This window comes from Pristiophorus japonicus, chromosome 13, assembly GCF_044704955.1.
Source record: "Pristiophorus japonicus isolate sPriJap1 chromosome 13, sPriJap1.hap1, whole genome shotgun sequence".
Lineage (NCBI taxonomy): Eukaryota > Metazoa > Chordata > Chondrichthyes > Pristiophoridae > Pristiophorus > Pristiophorus japonicus.
This window is the reverse complement of record NC_091989.1, coordinates 188,403,946-188,419,814: the sequence shown is the minus strand read 5'-3', so window position 1 is coordinate 188,419,814 and position 15,869 is coordinate 188,403,946.

The window sequence follows — 15,869 nt, the reverse complement described above, 5'->3', positions numbered from 1 at the left end:
GTGGAGTTGAGGTCGAAGATCAGCCGTGATCTTAATGAATGGTGGAGCAGGCTCGAGGGGCCGAATGGCCAACTCCTTGCTCCTAAATCTTATGTTCCTATGTTCTGTGCAGCAATATAGTATTGTATAGAATTTACAGCACACAAACAGGCCAGTGTTTCTACTCTCACCTTACCAGGGGAACAAATGACATGATCTTTTCAGCACAACAACTGCAGGAAAAATGCAGGGAGCAACACCAACCCTCATACATGGCCTTTTTCCATCTTTCAAAGGCGTTTGACACTGTCAACCGCGAGGGACTATGGAGCGTTCTCCTCAGTTTTGGGTGCCCCCAAAAGTTTGTCAACATCCTTTGCCTGCTCCACGACGACATGAAGGCCGTGATCCTCACCAACGGATCCATCACAGACCCAATCCATGTCTGGACCGGGGTCAAACAGGGCTGTGTCATCGCCCCAACCCTCTTCTCAATCTTCCTCACCGCCATTCTCCACCTCACAGTCAACAAGCTCCCTGCTGGAGTGGAACTAAACTACAGAACCAGTGGGAAGCTGTTTAACTTATGCCGTCTCCAGGCCACGTCCAAGACCACCCCAACCTCTGTTGTCGAGCTACAGTACGTGGACAACACCTGTGTCTGCGCACATTCCGAGGCTGAACTCCAGGACATAGTCGATGTAATTACTGAGGTGTATGAAAGCATGGGCCTTATACTTAACATCCGTAAGACAAAGGTCCTCCACCAGCCTGTCCTCACCGCACAGCACTGCCCCCGAGTCATCAAGATCCACGGCACGACCCTGGACAACGTGGACCATTTCCCATACCTAGGGAGCCTCTTGTCAACAAAAGCTGACATTGATGAGGAGATTTAATATCGCCTCCAGTGCGCCAGTGGCCTTTGGCTGCCTGAGGAAAAGAGTGTTCGAAGACCAGGCCCTCAAATCTACCACCAAGCTCATGGTCTACAGGGCTGTAGTAATACCTGCCCTCCTGTGTGTATCAGAGGCATGGACGATGTACAGAAGACACCTCAAGTCGCTGGAGAAATGTCACCAGTGATGTCTCCGCAAGATCCTGCAAATCCCCTGGGAGGTCAGACGCACCAACATCAGTGTCCTCGACCAGGCCAACATCTCCAGCATTGAAGCACTGACCACACTTGACCAGCTTCGCTGGACAGGCCACTTAGTTCACATGCCAGACACGAGACTCCCTAAACAAATGCTCCAGGCGGAGCCAAAGGTGGGCAGAGGAAACGTTTCAAGGACACCCTCAAAGCCTCCCTGATAAAATGCAACATCCCCACTGACACCTGGGAGTTCCTGGCCAAAGACTGCCCTAAGTGGAGGAAGTGCATCCGGGAGGGCGCTGAGCACCTCGAGTCTCGACGCTGCGAGCATGAAGAGGTTAGGCGCAGACAGCGGAAGGAGCGTGCGGCAAATCAGTCCCACCTCGCCCTCCCCCTGCCGAATATCTGTGACAGGGTCTGTGGCTTTCGCCTTGGACTGTTCAGCCACCAAAGGACTCACTTCAGGAGTGGAAGCAAGTCTTCCTCGATTCTGAGGAACTGTCTATGATGATGATGATGAGCCCAGCAGCGTGTCCTTCCATCAATATGTTGCTGCATGTGTGAAGGAGGCGATAACTTTCACATCTATTTTCCAAAAGCAAAACTTAGATGTTAGCAACCATTCCCAATTTAGTACAGGCGACTCGTACAATAATATACGTAGAATTTCTAACCATAGCTGAGTCTTGATGAAATGCATAATTAGTTTGTCGAGAGATGTTCTGCTGGATTGAGGAATCCCACAGAGTGAAGATCAAAAATAGACAATCTGCAAATCTTTGTCTCGTGGCCTGCTTAATCATTCATTCAGTGACTCCGTTTAAGAAACACAGAGAACGCTGAATGTTTCAAATCAGCAAACCACTTGTGTTTAAGATGATTAAAGAATTCAATAGGGTAGATGGAGAGAGACTATCTCGTCTATTCTTCTAGCAGGGTGGGGGGAATCCAGACCAAGAGGCCGTAACCTGAAAATTAGAGCAAGGTTGTTCAGGGATGATGTCAGGAAACACTTCTTCACACAAAGGGCAGTGGGAATCGGGAACTCTCTCACACAAAGGGCAGTGGGAATCGGGAACTCTCTCACACACAGGGCAGTGGGAATCGGGAACTCTGTCCCACACAGGGCAGTGGGAATCGGGAACTCTCTCACACACAGGGCAGTGGGAATCTAACTCTCTCACACAAAGGGCAGTGGGAATCGGGAACTCTCTCACACACAGGGCAGTGGGATTCTAACTCTCTCACACAAAGGGCAGTGGGAATCGGGAACTCTCTCAAACAAAGGGCAGTGGGAATCTAACTCTCTCACACAAGGGCAGTGGGAATCGGGAACTCTCTCACACACAGGGCAGTGGGAATCTAACTCTCTCACACAAAGGGCAGTGGGAATCTAACTCTCTCACACAAAGGGCAGTGGGAATCTAACTCTCTCACACACAGGGCAGTGGGAATCTAACTCTCTCACACACAGGGCAGTGGGAATCTAACTCTCTCAAACAAAGGGCAGTGGGAATCTAACTCTCTCACACACAGGGCAGTGGGAATCGGGAACTCCCTCACACACAGTGGGAATCCGGAACTGTCTCACACACAGGGCAGTGGGAATCCGGAACTTTCTCACACAAAGGGCAGCGGGAATCGGGAACTCTCTCCCCCAGAACGCTGTTGAGGCCATGGGTCAGTTGAAAATTTCAGTACTGAGAAGGATAGTTTTTTTGTTGGGTAAAGGTATTAAGGTTTACAGAACCAAGGTGAGGAAATGGTGTTGAGGTCCGGATCTGCCTGATCTAATGGAATGGTGGAACAGGTTTGAAGGGCTGAATGGCCTCGTCCTGTTGCTATATTCAATTCCAGCCACTGCTTCCCGACCCTTTTTTTGTAGTAAATGCACTCCTTGCTTGACACTGAGCCTTATAGCCCAACTTCAGTGCCCTTCTTGTACCCAGTTAGACAATCTACAACAACAACAAATTGCATTAATATAGCATCTTTAACACCGTTAAACATCCCAAGGCGCTTAACAGGAGCATTATCAGACAAAATGTAACACCGAGCCACGTAAGAAGATATTAGGCCAGGTGACCAAAAGCTCGGTCAAAGAGGGAAGTTTTAAGGAACATCTTAATGGAGGAGAGAGAGGCCGAGAGATTTAGGGAGACAGTTCCAGAGCTTAGGGTTGAAGGGACATTGACAGCAATGGAGGGGGTGGTGGGAGCGGTTACAATCAGCCCGAAGCATCCCTAATGCCAGGATGTCCACACATGCGGTTGAGCACAGATTGGATCAGCTTTGATGCTCTCCACACTCCTGACCCATGAAGCGTAGCCTATTTGGGTGAGATACAGGAGGGATGATGCTATCTCTGGAGCGGGGTGGGACCAGGTGGATGTATCTGGGGGAGGGAGAGAATGAAGCAGCGACAACATGAAACAGAAGAGTCTTTACGTCATAACCAAATGATCTGCAGTTGTGCAGCGGTTGGGTGTTGATCTGCAAGGAATGGGACCAGAATCCTGCACAATGAGAGTTAATAGCATCGCACCCGAGGTGCTGGAATTCGGTACAGTCACAAATAAAGACACATTTCCATTTATATAGCACCCTTCACAACCACCGGATGCCTCAAAGCGCTTTACAGCCAATCAAGTAATGCTGTAATGTGGGAAACACGGCAGCCAACTTAAGCACAGCAAGCTCCCGCAAACAGCAATGTGATAATGACCAGATAATCTGTTTTAGTGATGTTGATTGAGGGAAAAATATTGGCCCCAGGACACCGGGGAGAACTCCCCTGCTCTTCTTTAAAATAGTGCCCTGGGATCTTTTACATCCACCTGAGAGAGCAGACAGGATTATGGTTTAACGTCTCATCCGAAAGGCAACACCTCTGACAGTGCAGCACTCCCTCAGCACTGCCCCTCCGACAGTGCAGCACTCCCTCAGTACTGCCCCTCCGACAGTGCGGCGCTCCCTCAGTACTGCCCCTCTGACAGTGCAGCACTCCCTCAGCACTGCCCCTCCGACAGTGCAGCACTCCCTCAGCACTGCCCCTCCGACAGTGCGGCACTCCCTCAGTACTGCCCCTCCGACAGTGCAGCACTCCCTCAGCACTGCCCCTCCGACAGTGCGGCACTCCCTCAGCACTGCCCCTCCGACAGTGCAGCACTCCCTCAGTACTGCCCCTCCGACAGTGCGGCGCTCCCTCAGTACTGCCCCTCTGACAGTGCAGCACTCCCTCAGCACTGCCCCTCCGACAGTGCAGCACTCCCTCAGCACTGCCCCTTCGACAGTGCGGCATTCCCTCAGTACTGCCCCTTCGACAGTGCAGCACTCCCTCAGCACTGCCCCTCCGACAGTGCGGCACTCCCTCAGCACTGCCCCTCCGACAGTGCGGCGCTCCCTCAGTACTGCACTGGGAGTGTCAGCATAGATTTTTGTGCTGAAGTCCCTGAAGTGGGAATTGAATCCACAACCTTCTGACTCAGAGGTGAGAGAGAGTGCTGCCCACTGAGCCACAGCTGACACTATAAATGGGTGGATGGTTTGGATTCCATCCAATTGGGAGCAGTTTGTAACCGTGTGAAATGGGAAAGAATTTGGATGCTGGCATTCTGTGGAATGGAAGCAGTTTGGGACTTAGAATGAACTTGACTTGTCCCAACAAGACTGAGGATCCCTAGGCCTTCTCCAACAAGTTCTCTGGATTTTGGCACAGTCAACCGCAGCCGAGCTTCTCTGTGACCCAACGCACGGCCCACCCCAGTAACACCATCCTCGCCGGACTGAACTCCGACCTGTGGCAACACGGCGTGCTCTGTGCAATGGTTCCTCCTCTCACCGTAACACAACCATCTCAGGAGTGCCTCCAGGTTCCATCCTCAGCGACCTGCTGCTCCTTGTCTATCTGCTCCATGTTGGTGTCGTTATCAGTGAGGTTCATAGGATTAAAGGATCCACTATGGTCATCCCACCCATCGTAGCTTTAGTCCCTCTAGTACCCTAACCCTCCCAGCTTGGCGCCCAGCTCCATTTTCAATGCCCCCTCATCACCTGTCTGCTCGAACTTTGCAAATTATAGAAACATAGAAACATAGAAAATAGGTGCAGGAGTAGGCCATTCAGCCCTTCGAGCCTGCACGACCATTCAATGAGTTCATGGCTGAACATGCAACTTCAGTACCCCATTCCTGCTTTCTCACCATACCCCTTGATCCCCCGAGTAGTAAGGACTTCATCAAACTCCCTTTTGAATATATTTTGTGAATTATAACATCAAACCAAAGGTTTCAGCAACAACAACAACTTGTATTTATATAGCGCCTTTAACGTAGTAAAACATCCCAAGGTGCTTCACAGGAGTGTTATAAGACACTAATAAAAAGTTGACACCGAGTCAGATAAGAAGAAATTATGGCAGATTAACAAAAGTTTGCTCAAAGAGGTCGGTTTTAACGAGCGTTTTGAAGGAGGAGAGAGAGGTAGAGAGGTGGAGAGGTTTAGGGAGGGAGTTCCAGAGCTTGGGGCCCAGGCAACAGAAGACACGGCCACCGATGGTGGAGCGATTATAATCAGGGATTTCAGGAGGGCAGAATTAGAGGAGCGCAGGTGGGGTGCGGGGGGTTGTGGGGCTGGAGGAGATTACAGAGATAGGGAGGGGCGAGATCATGGAGGGATTTGTAAACAAGGATGAGAAATTTGAAATCGAGGCGTTGTTTAACCGAGAGCCGATGTAGGTCAGTGAGCAGAGGGGGTGATGGGTGAGTGGGACTGGGTGCGAGTTAGGACACGGGGCAGTGAGCACAGGGGGTGATGGGTGAGTGGGACTGGGTGCGAGTTAGGACACGGGCAGTGAGCACAGGGGGTGATGGGTGAGTGGGACTGGGTGCGAGTTAGGACACGGGGCAGTGAGCACAGGGGGTGATGGGTGAGTGGGACTCGGTGCGAGTTAGGACACGGGCAGTGAGCACAGGGGGTGATGGGTGAGCGGGACTTGGTGCGAGTTAGGACACGGGCAGTGAGCACAGGGGGTGATGGGTGAGCGGGACTTGGTGCGAGTTAGGACACGGGCAGTGAGCACAGGGGGTGATGGGTGAGTGGGACTCGGTGCGAGTTAGGACACGGGCAGTGAGCACAGGGGGTGATGGGTGAGCGGGACTTGGTGCGAGTTAGGACACGGGCAGTGAGCACAGGGGGTGATGGGTGAGCGGGACTTGGTGCGAGTTAGGACACGGGCAGTGAGCACAGGGGGTGATGGGTGAGCGGGACTTGGTGCGAGTTAGGACACGGGCAGTGAGCACAGGGGGTGATGGGTGAGCGGGACTTGGTGCAAGTTAGGACACGGGCAGTGAGCACAGGGGGTGATGGGTGAGCGGGACTTGGTGCAAGTTAGGACACGGGCAGTGAGCACAGGGGGTGATGGGTGAGCGGGACTTGGTGCGAGTTAGGACACGTTCAGTGAGCACAGGGGGTGATGGGTGAGTGGGACTCGGTGTGAGTTAGGACAAGGGGCACAGGGGGTGATGGGTGAGCAGGACTCGGTGCGAGTTAGGACACGGGCAGTGAGCACGCGGGAGCCGCATCGAAGGATGCCATTGTGTCTGCCGGCTCTTTGCTAGAACAATCCAAAACGAATTCCCCATCCCCACTCCCTTCCCATAGCCGTCCATCTTCCTTTGCTTCAAGTGTTCACCCAATTCTTCCCAATGAAAAGCAATGGTCTCTGCATCATTTTTCTGAAGGCATTCAATAAGGCGCCATGCAAGAGACTTGTAAACGAGATGAAGGCTCTTGGGATTGGGGGTAATATATTAGCACGGATAGAGGATTGGTTAACGGACAGAAAACACAGAGTAGGAATAGACGGGTCATTTTCGTGGTGTGCTGCAAGCATTGGCACTTGGGCAGCAGCTATTCACAATCTCTACCACTGGTTTGATGAGCAGTCCCAGTGTAATATATCCAGGTTTGCTGATGATACAAAGCTCGGTGGGAAAGCAAGCTGTGAGGAGGCTGCAAACAGGCTACACGCGGCTAGAGGCAGGCTAAGCGATTGGGCCAGAAACTGGCGGGTGGAGTATGACGGGGCGATGTGTGGAAGAATGGAGAAGCAGGATCATTTTTAAAAGGGGAGAGAGGAGAAAATGTTGGTGTTCAGAGGGATTTGGCAATCCCTATACACGGTTCACAGAATGATAACATGTAGGTACAGCAAGCACTTGGAAAAGCAAATGGTATGTTCGCCTTTATTGCAAAGGTCTTGGAGTACAAGAGGAACGGGAAGTCTTGCTGAAATTTTCTGGACACGTTTATTTCTAACATCTAAAGCTCTGATTGGGTTCCCTGGATCACATGGCCTGATTGCTGATTGGTCCCCCTGGAGATCAGACACACCCAGCAGTTTCTCCGGAATGTGTAATTAGAAGCACCCAGCCGAGGGAATCAGTGACCTTGTACAATGTCATTCGAGCCATTCTGACTGCTGACTCCAGACAGGAGAGAGCTCCCTTGGAACAGACAGGGCTCACCCTCATTGGTTAACACCTTCTTCCACTCACTCCCAAATACATTCCTGTCCTTCTCTCCCCCCCCTCCACCCCCACTATGGATTCATGACCTCCCCGCAACAAGTTCCTGAACTTACTCACTCCACCACCAGATGGAACATTGTGTGTGGGTGACGGATTGTTAGCAGGGCTATTGGGTAGGAAGTGAATAGTAACAGTGTCCTGACTTCCGGATTTTGTCAATTCCAATGATGTCACTTCCAACACATGCAGCGAGCTTCCCGAGAGATCACCCAGGTGTAGGGGGAGGGGACGGAGAATGTGATGCGGGTGCAAAGGGGCTGGGGTTGGAAGAACATGATCCGTCTTACCATCGAGATCACGTTCTCGCTCTAAACCCTCCCCCCCTTAGACCGGGTTCATGTTCTTCCCTCATCCACACTGTGCTCTCCGTGCTCGTTACCCCCATACCTCCACCCCACCGAGTACCTGACCTTCCCTCCCTGAATTCCCTCTCCCTCTCTTTGCCAGTCTCTCTCTCTCTCTCTGCCCCCACTCACTCTCTCTCCCCCAGTCTGTCTTGCCAGTCTTTCTCTCTCTCTCTCTCTCTCTGTCTCTCTCTCTGACTCTCTCTTTCTCTCCCCCATTCTCTCTCTCTGTCCCAGTCTCTCTCTCTCTCCCCCAGTCTCTCTCTCCCTCCCCCAGTCTCTCTCTCCCTCCCCCAGTCTCTCTCTCTCTCTCCCCCAGTCTCTCTCTCTCTCTCCCCCATTCTCTCTCTCTCTCCCAGTCTCTCTTTCTCTCTCCCCCAGTCTCTCTCTCCCTCCCCCAGTCTCTCTCTCCCTCCCCCAGTCTCTCTCTCTCCCTCCCCCAGTCTCTCTCTCTCTCTGTCCCAGTCTCTCTCTCCCTCCCCCAGTCTCTCTCTCTGTCCCAGTCTCTCTCTCCCTCCCCCAGTCTCTCTCTCTCTCCCCCAGTCTCTCTCTCCCTCCCCCAGTCTCTCTCTCCCTCCCCCAGTCTCTCTCTCTCCCTCCCCCAGTCTCTCTCTCTCTCTCTGTCCCAGTCTTTCTCTCCCTCCCCCAGTCTCTCTCTCTGTCCCAGTCTCTCTCTCCCTCCCCCAGTCTCTCTCTCTCTCTCTCCCAGTCTCTCTCTCTCTCTCCCCCAGTCTCTCTCTCCCTCCCCCAGTCTCTCTCTCTCTCTCTCCCAGTCTCTCTCTCTCTCTCGCTATCTCGCTCTCCCTTTTCCCTCCGACGTCCTCCCTCTCTCAGAAGGCCACGAATATGTTTGTGTAGATAATCTCCGCGATATTCTAAGCAGAAGTCCTGGGGGCTCCTCAGTACAGGCATTGATTTCCGATCGAGAACCCAAAAGCCCCAGCAGCAGCTCCAGCCTCCAGCGGCAAAGTGTCATGGTTCCACCCACCTTGCGGTCCCCTCGGTTACCGCACTGTGCCTGTGGGATCGGATCGAGCATGCATGTGCAAACTGGGGCAGAGTCCTCGGCACGCGTGCCATTGTTCGTGCAGATAATCACTCCGCAGTGCTTTGGTGGTGTTGTGTATGGAGAAAGAATCAGTATGAGCTTAAAGTAACGTGTGACCTTAGTCTTTTATTGCAGGTCTCCAGAGTGCCTCTACAACCTGAGAGGCCTCCTTAAGTACTTGTGCTCCCAAGAGATTATGGGATCCCTTGGGACTCCAGGGGATGAGCCCTCTGGTGGCTGTACAGAGTAAATACAAGTCCACATAATATAACAACGCTCCCCCCGCAAAGTCAATAGTGTAACTATTTACAATGTGAGTTGATCTGGGGCCCTTGCCCTGGTTGATCGTCTCGGTGTGAAAGCTGGTGTTGTTGGATCATTTGTTGGGCCCTCGCTGGGCTGCTGTGCAGCTGGCCTTGCTGGGCTGCCTGGTGTGTTGGGCCCTGCAGGGCTGCTGTGGATGATGGGTTCTGCTTCGTGGTCAACCGTGGTGCTGGTTGCCACTGGTGTGTGTGTTGAGGGATCAAAAAAGGTAGGGTCCAAGGTGGGTTGCTCAGGGTAGTCCGTGAATCTGAGTTTGATTTGATCCAAGTGTTTCTGGTGAATGAGTCCATTTGAAAGTTTGACCCAAAACACCCTGCTCCCCTCTTTGGCCACGACAGTGCCGGGAAGCCACTTGGGACATTGTCCATAATTTAATACAAACACAGGATCATTGATTTCAATCTTGCGTGTCACATTTGCACTATCATGGAATGCACTTTGTTGAAGCCGCCTGCTCTCTACCTGTTCATGTAGATCAGGGTGAACTAATGAGAGCCTTGTGTTAAGTGGTCTTTTCATGAGCAGTTCAGCAGGTGGGATCCCAGTGAGTGAGTGGGGTCTCGTGCGGTAGCTAAGCAGGACTCGGGATAGGTGAGTCTGCAGTGAGCCTTCAGTTACCCTCTTCAAGTCTTGCTTGATGGTTTGCACTGGTCTCTCTGCCTGACCATTCGACGCTGGTTTAAACGAGGCAGATGTGACATGTTTGATCCCATTACGAGTCATGCATTCTTTCAACTCAGCACTGGTAAAACATGGCCCATTGTCACTCACCAGGACATCGGGTAGGCTGTGAGTGGTAAACATGGCCCACAGACTTTCAGTCGTGGCAGCAGATGTGCTAGCCAACATTATCTCACATTCAATCCACTTGGAGTACACGTCTACAACCACAAGGAACATTTTACCCAAGAATGGGCCTGTATAGTCGACGTGTACCCTAGACCACGGTTTAGAGGGCCAAGACCATAAACTTAGCGTCGCCTCTCTGGGTACATTGCTTAACTGCGAGCATGTATTACATCTGTGAACGCAGGAGTCTAAGTCCGCATCGATACCGGGCCACCACACGTGGGATCTGGCTATCGCTTTCATCATTATGATGCCTGGGTGGGTGTTGTGGAGGTCATTGATGAAGGTGTCTCTGCCCTTCTTGGGGACCACTACTCGATTGACCCACAGAAGGCAGTCGGCCTGTATAGACATTTCATCTATGCGCCGCTGGAACGGCTTTATCTCTTCTTGTATTTCCACTGGGACACTGGACCAGCTCCCGTGAAGCACACAACATTTGACTAGAGATAATCAGGGGACCTGGCTTGTCCAGGTTTTGATCTGCCGGGCAATGACGGGTGATTGTTCACGCTCAAATGCTTCCATAACCATGGCTAGATCTGCGGGCTGCAACATTTCCACCCCCGTGTTGGGCAATGGCAGCCTACTGAGAGCATCGGCGCAGTTTTCTGTGCCTGGCCTGGGACGGATGGCGTAGTTTTATGCGGACAACGTGAGCGCCTATCTCTGGATGCAGGCCGATGATTTGTATTTATCCCTTTACTCTCGAAGAACAGGGATATAAGTTGCTTATGGTCAGTTTCCAATTCGAATTTTAGCCCAAACAGGCTAAATTTTGCGTTTTCTTTGCCCCATAGACACATGCTAACTCTTCTTTTTCAATCATGCTGTAGGCTCTCTCGACCTTAGACAGACTCCTGGATGCATAAACAACCGGTTGCAGTTTCCCAAAATCATTAGATTGTTGCAATACACACCCGACGCCATATGACGACGCATCACATGCTAGTACCAAACGCTCACATGGATCATACAACACATCAATTTGTTTGAGCATAACAATTTTTTTGCTTTTACAAAGGCATTTTCTTGGCTTTTTCCCCAAACCCATTCACCCCCTTTTCGTAGTAAGACATGTAGTGGTTCTAACAGTGTGCTGAGACCCCGTAAGAAGTTACCAAAGTAGTTCAGGAGTCCCAGAAACGACCGCAGCTCCATCACGTTCTGTGGCCTCGGTGCATTCTCGATTGCCTCCGTCTTCGCGTTGGTGGGCCTGATGCCGTCCGCCGCAATCCTCCTTCCCAGAAACTCCACTTCCAGCGCCAGGAAAATGCACTTCGAGCGTTTTAACCTGAGCCCCATGCAGTTGAGTCGACTAAGAACCTCCTCCAGGTTCTGCAGATGCTCGACTGTGTTCCGATCTGTGATCAAGATGTCATCCTGGAAGACCACGGTGTGCGGGACCGACTTCAGTAAACTTTCCATGCTTCTCTGGAATATCGCCGCCGCTGATCGGATTCCAAACGGGCATTTGTTATTAACAAAAAAACATTTTTGTGTGTTGATGCAGGTGAGGGCCTTCGATGATTCCTCCAGTTCCTGCGTCATGTAGGCTGAAGTCAGATCCAGCTTCGTGAACGTCTTTCCTCCCACCAGCGTTGCAAAGAGGTCGTCGGTCTTTGGTAGTGGATATTGGTCCTGCAGGGAGAAACGATTGATAATTACTTTGTAATCGCCACAGATTCTGACGGTGCTGTCACCCTTGAGGGCTGGGATGATAGGACTGGCCCAGTTGTTGAACTTGATCGGGGAAATCATGCCCTCTCTTTGTAGCCAGTCTAGCTCGATCTCTACCCTTTCTCTCATCATGTACGGTCCTGCTCTCACCTTGTGATGGATGGGTCGCGCCCCCGGAATTAGGTGGATCTGCACTTTTGCTCCTTGGAATTTCCCGATGCCTGGTTCGAACAGCGAAGGAAATTTGTTTAAGACCTGGGCACACGAAGTGTCGTCAGTGGGCGATAGCGCTCGGACGTCATCCCAGTTCCAGCATATCTTTCCCAGCCAGCTCCTGCCAAGCAGCGTGGGACCATCGCCCGGTACCACCCAGAGTGGTAGCTTGTGCACCGCTCCATCGTAGGAGACCTTTACGGGTAGCACTGCCAATTACAGGAATCAGTTCTTTCATGTAAGTTCTTAGTTTCGTGCGAACTGGAGTTAAAACTGGTCTTGAGGCCTTGTTGCACCACAACCTTTTGAAAGTCTTTTTGCCCATGATGGACTGGCTCGCGCCCGTGTCCAGCTCCATTGACACCGGGAGACCATTTAGTTCAACATTCACCATTATCGGGGGACAATTCGTGGTGAATGTGTGCACCCCATGTACATCTGCCTCCTCGATCTGTGGCTCTGGTTCGTCGTAATCCTCCGTGGATCTGTCCTCCTCTGCAACCTGGTGGTTTGCAGGTTTAACAGGCTTTGCAGCTTGCCTGCACACTCGTTGGAGGTGTCCCATTGTTCCACAGCCCTTACAAACGTACTCTTTGAATCGGCATGAATGGAAACGATGATCACCCCCGCAGCACCAACAAGGTGTTAATGGCCTTGCATTCATACCCTTGATGGTGGACTCTGAGACATCTGTGGACGTGTAGCTGCAGGTATGTGTGACCTGCCCTGTACGTTGCGATTCGAAAACAACATCACTTTGTTCACAGTACTTGTAGCAGCACTTGTGTGCTGAGAGATTTGCTTCGTATTGTCACTGGTGGCAATGAACACCTGGGCTATCGCTATGGCCTTACTCAAGGTTGGGGTCTCTACAGTCAAAAGTTTGTGAAGTATGGTTTCGTGGCCAATGCCAAGTATGAAAAAGTCGCTGAGTATGTGCTCCAAATGTCTTCAAATTCGCAATGCCCTGCAAGGCGTCTTAGCTCAGCGACATAACTCACCACTTCCTGGCCTTCAGACCTTTTGTATGTGTAGAACCGGTACCTCGCCATCAGAACGCTTTCCTTCGGGTTCACATGCTCTCGGACCAGTGTGCACAAATCATCATATGATTTCTCTGTGGGTTTCGCTGGAGTGAGCAGATTCTTCATGAGGCCATACGTTGGTGCCCCACAGACGGTGAGGAGGATCGCCCTTCGTTTGGCAGCGCTCTCTTCCCCATCTAGCTCATTGGCCACGAAGTATTGGTCGAGTCGCTCCACAAAAGTTTCCCAATCATTTCCTTCTGAGAGTTTCTCCAGAATGACCACTGTTCTCTGCATCTTTGAGTTCGCTATCTGTATCTCGTCGCCAGTTGTTATGTATGGAGAAAGAGTCAGACTGAACACTGTGAGCTCAAAGTAAAGTGTGACCTTAGTCTTTTATTGCAGGTCTCCAGAGTGCCTCTCCAACCTGTGAGGCCTCCTTAAATACCTGTGCTTCCAATGGATTATGGAATCCCTTGGGACTCCAGGGGATGAGCCCTCTGGTGGCTGTACAAAGTAAATACAAGTATATATATATATATATATATAACAGGTGGGACCTCCTTACCGACGGAAGGATATTCTTGCCTTAGAGAAGGTGAAACGAAGGTTCACGAGACTGATTCCTGGGATCAGAGGGTTGTCCTATGAGGAGAGATTAAGTAGAATGGGCCTATATGCTCTGGAGTTTAGAAGAATGAGAGGTGATCTGATTGAAATATAGGATTCTGAGGGGGATTGACAGATGCTGAGAGGATGCTTCCCCCGGTGGAGAGTCTAGAACCAGGGGTGAATCTTTGGAAATCTCTGCCCCAGAGGGCTGTGGATGCTGAATCGTTGAGTATATTCAAGACAGAGATCGATTGACTTTTGGATTCGAGCGGAAATCAAGGGATATGGGGATCGGGCGGGAAAGTTTGGTTGATGTAGAAGATCAGCCATGATAGTATTGAATGGTGGAGCAGGCTCGAGGGGCCGTATGACCTACTCCTGTTCCTATTTCTTATGTTCTTATGTTCTCAGCCACTTCCTGAGGCAAACCTTCCCCGTTCCTAAAACCTTCCATATGAAGGACTTGTTCCTCACTCTCTGAGTGCTAACAGCCAGCTCTACCTCTCCACCTCGTAACTCTGCAATCACTATGTTGGCCGATTGCTTGTCTGTCATTAAGTCACTTTGGACAGATGCACCAACATCAGTGTCCTTGACCAGGCCAACATCCCCAGCAGTGAAGCACTGACCACACTCGACCAGCTCCGCTGGGCAGGCCACATTGTTCACATACCAGACACGAGACTCCCAAAGCAAACGTTCTACTCGGAACTCCTACATGTCAAGCGAGCCCCAGGTGGGCAGAGGAAATGTTACAAGGACACCCTCAAAGCCTCCCTGATAAAGTGCAACATCCCCACTGACACTTGGGAGTCCCTGGCCAAAGACCGCCCTAAGTGGAGGAAGTGCATCCGGGAGGGCGCTGAGCACCTTGAGTCTCATCGCCGAGAGCATGCAGAAACCAAGCGCAGGCAGCGGAAGGAGCGTGCGGCAAACCAGTCCCACCCTCCCCTTCCCTCAACCACTGTCTGTCCCACCTGTGACAGGGACTGTGGCTCTCGTATTGGATGTTCAGTCACCTGAGAACTCACTTTTAGAGTGGAAGCAAGTCTTCCTCGAATCCGAGGGACTGTCTATGATGATGATGTCATTAAGTTGTTAATGAACCAGGTCACAATCATCAAGCCACTCTGTTCTGGTCACACCAGAAATTCTGCACCTCAACCCCAGTTCCAACCTGTTCCCTGGTGCCTCATTCAGGCTGAATGTGACTGAGCATCACCAAAGATTTGTCCTCGAGAGGCAGGGCAGCACTGGGTATCACCAGGCGGCACTGGGTATCACCAGGAGTCACTGGGTATCACCAGGCGGCACTGGGTATCACCAGGAGTCACTGGGTATCACCAGGAGTCACTGGGTATCACCAGGCGGCACTGGGTATCACCAGGAGTCACTGGGTATCACCAGGCGGCACTGGGTATCACCAGGAGTCACTGGGTATCACCAGGCGGCTCTGGGTATCACCAGGCGGCACTGGGTATCACCAGGCGGCTCTGGGTATCACCAGGCGGCACTGGGTATCACCAGGAGGCTATGGGTATCACCAGGCGGCTCTGGGTATCACCAGGAGTCACTGGGTATCACCAAGCGGCACAGGGTATCACCAGGCGGCTCTGGGCATCACCAGGCAGCTCTGGGCATCACCAGGTGGCACTGGGTATCACCAGGAGTCAATGGGTATCACCAGGCGGCACTGGGTAACACCAGGTGGCTCTGGGCATCACCAGGCGGTTCTGGGTATCACCAGGCGGCACTGGGTATCACCAGGAGTCACTGGGCATCACCAGGAGTCACTGGGTATCACCAGGAGGCTCTGGATATCACCAGGCGGCTCTGGGCATCACCAAGCGGTTCTGGGTATCACCAGGCGGCACTGGGTATCACCAGGAGTCACTGGGCATCACCAGGAGTCACTGGGCATCACCAGGCGGCTCTGGGTATCACCAGGCCGGGGGAGATGAGCTGGACCTGGGAATACAGCAGATTCAAGTCGGACACGCTCCACCTGACTGGCGCTCAGGCCAGTTGGCGAACGCTCCCCCATTTTGATCCCCCATGATGGCCAAAGGAATCTCTCGTTGAAGTAAATGAAATATTAAAAGGTGTGGA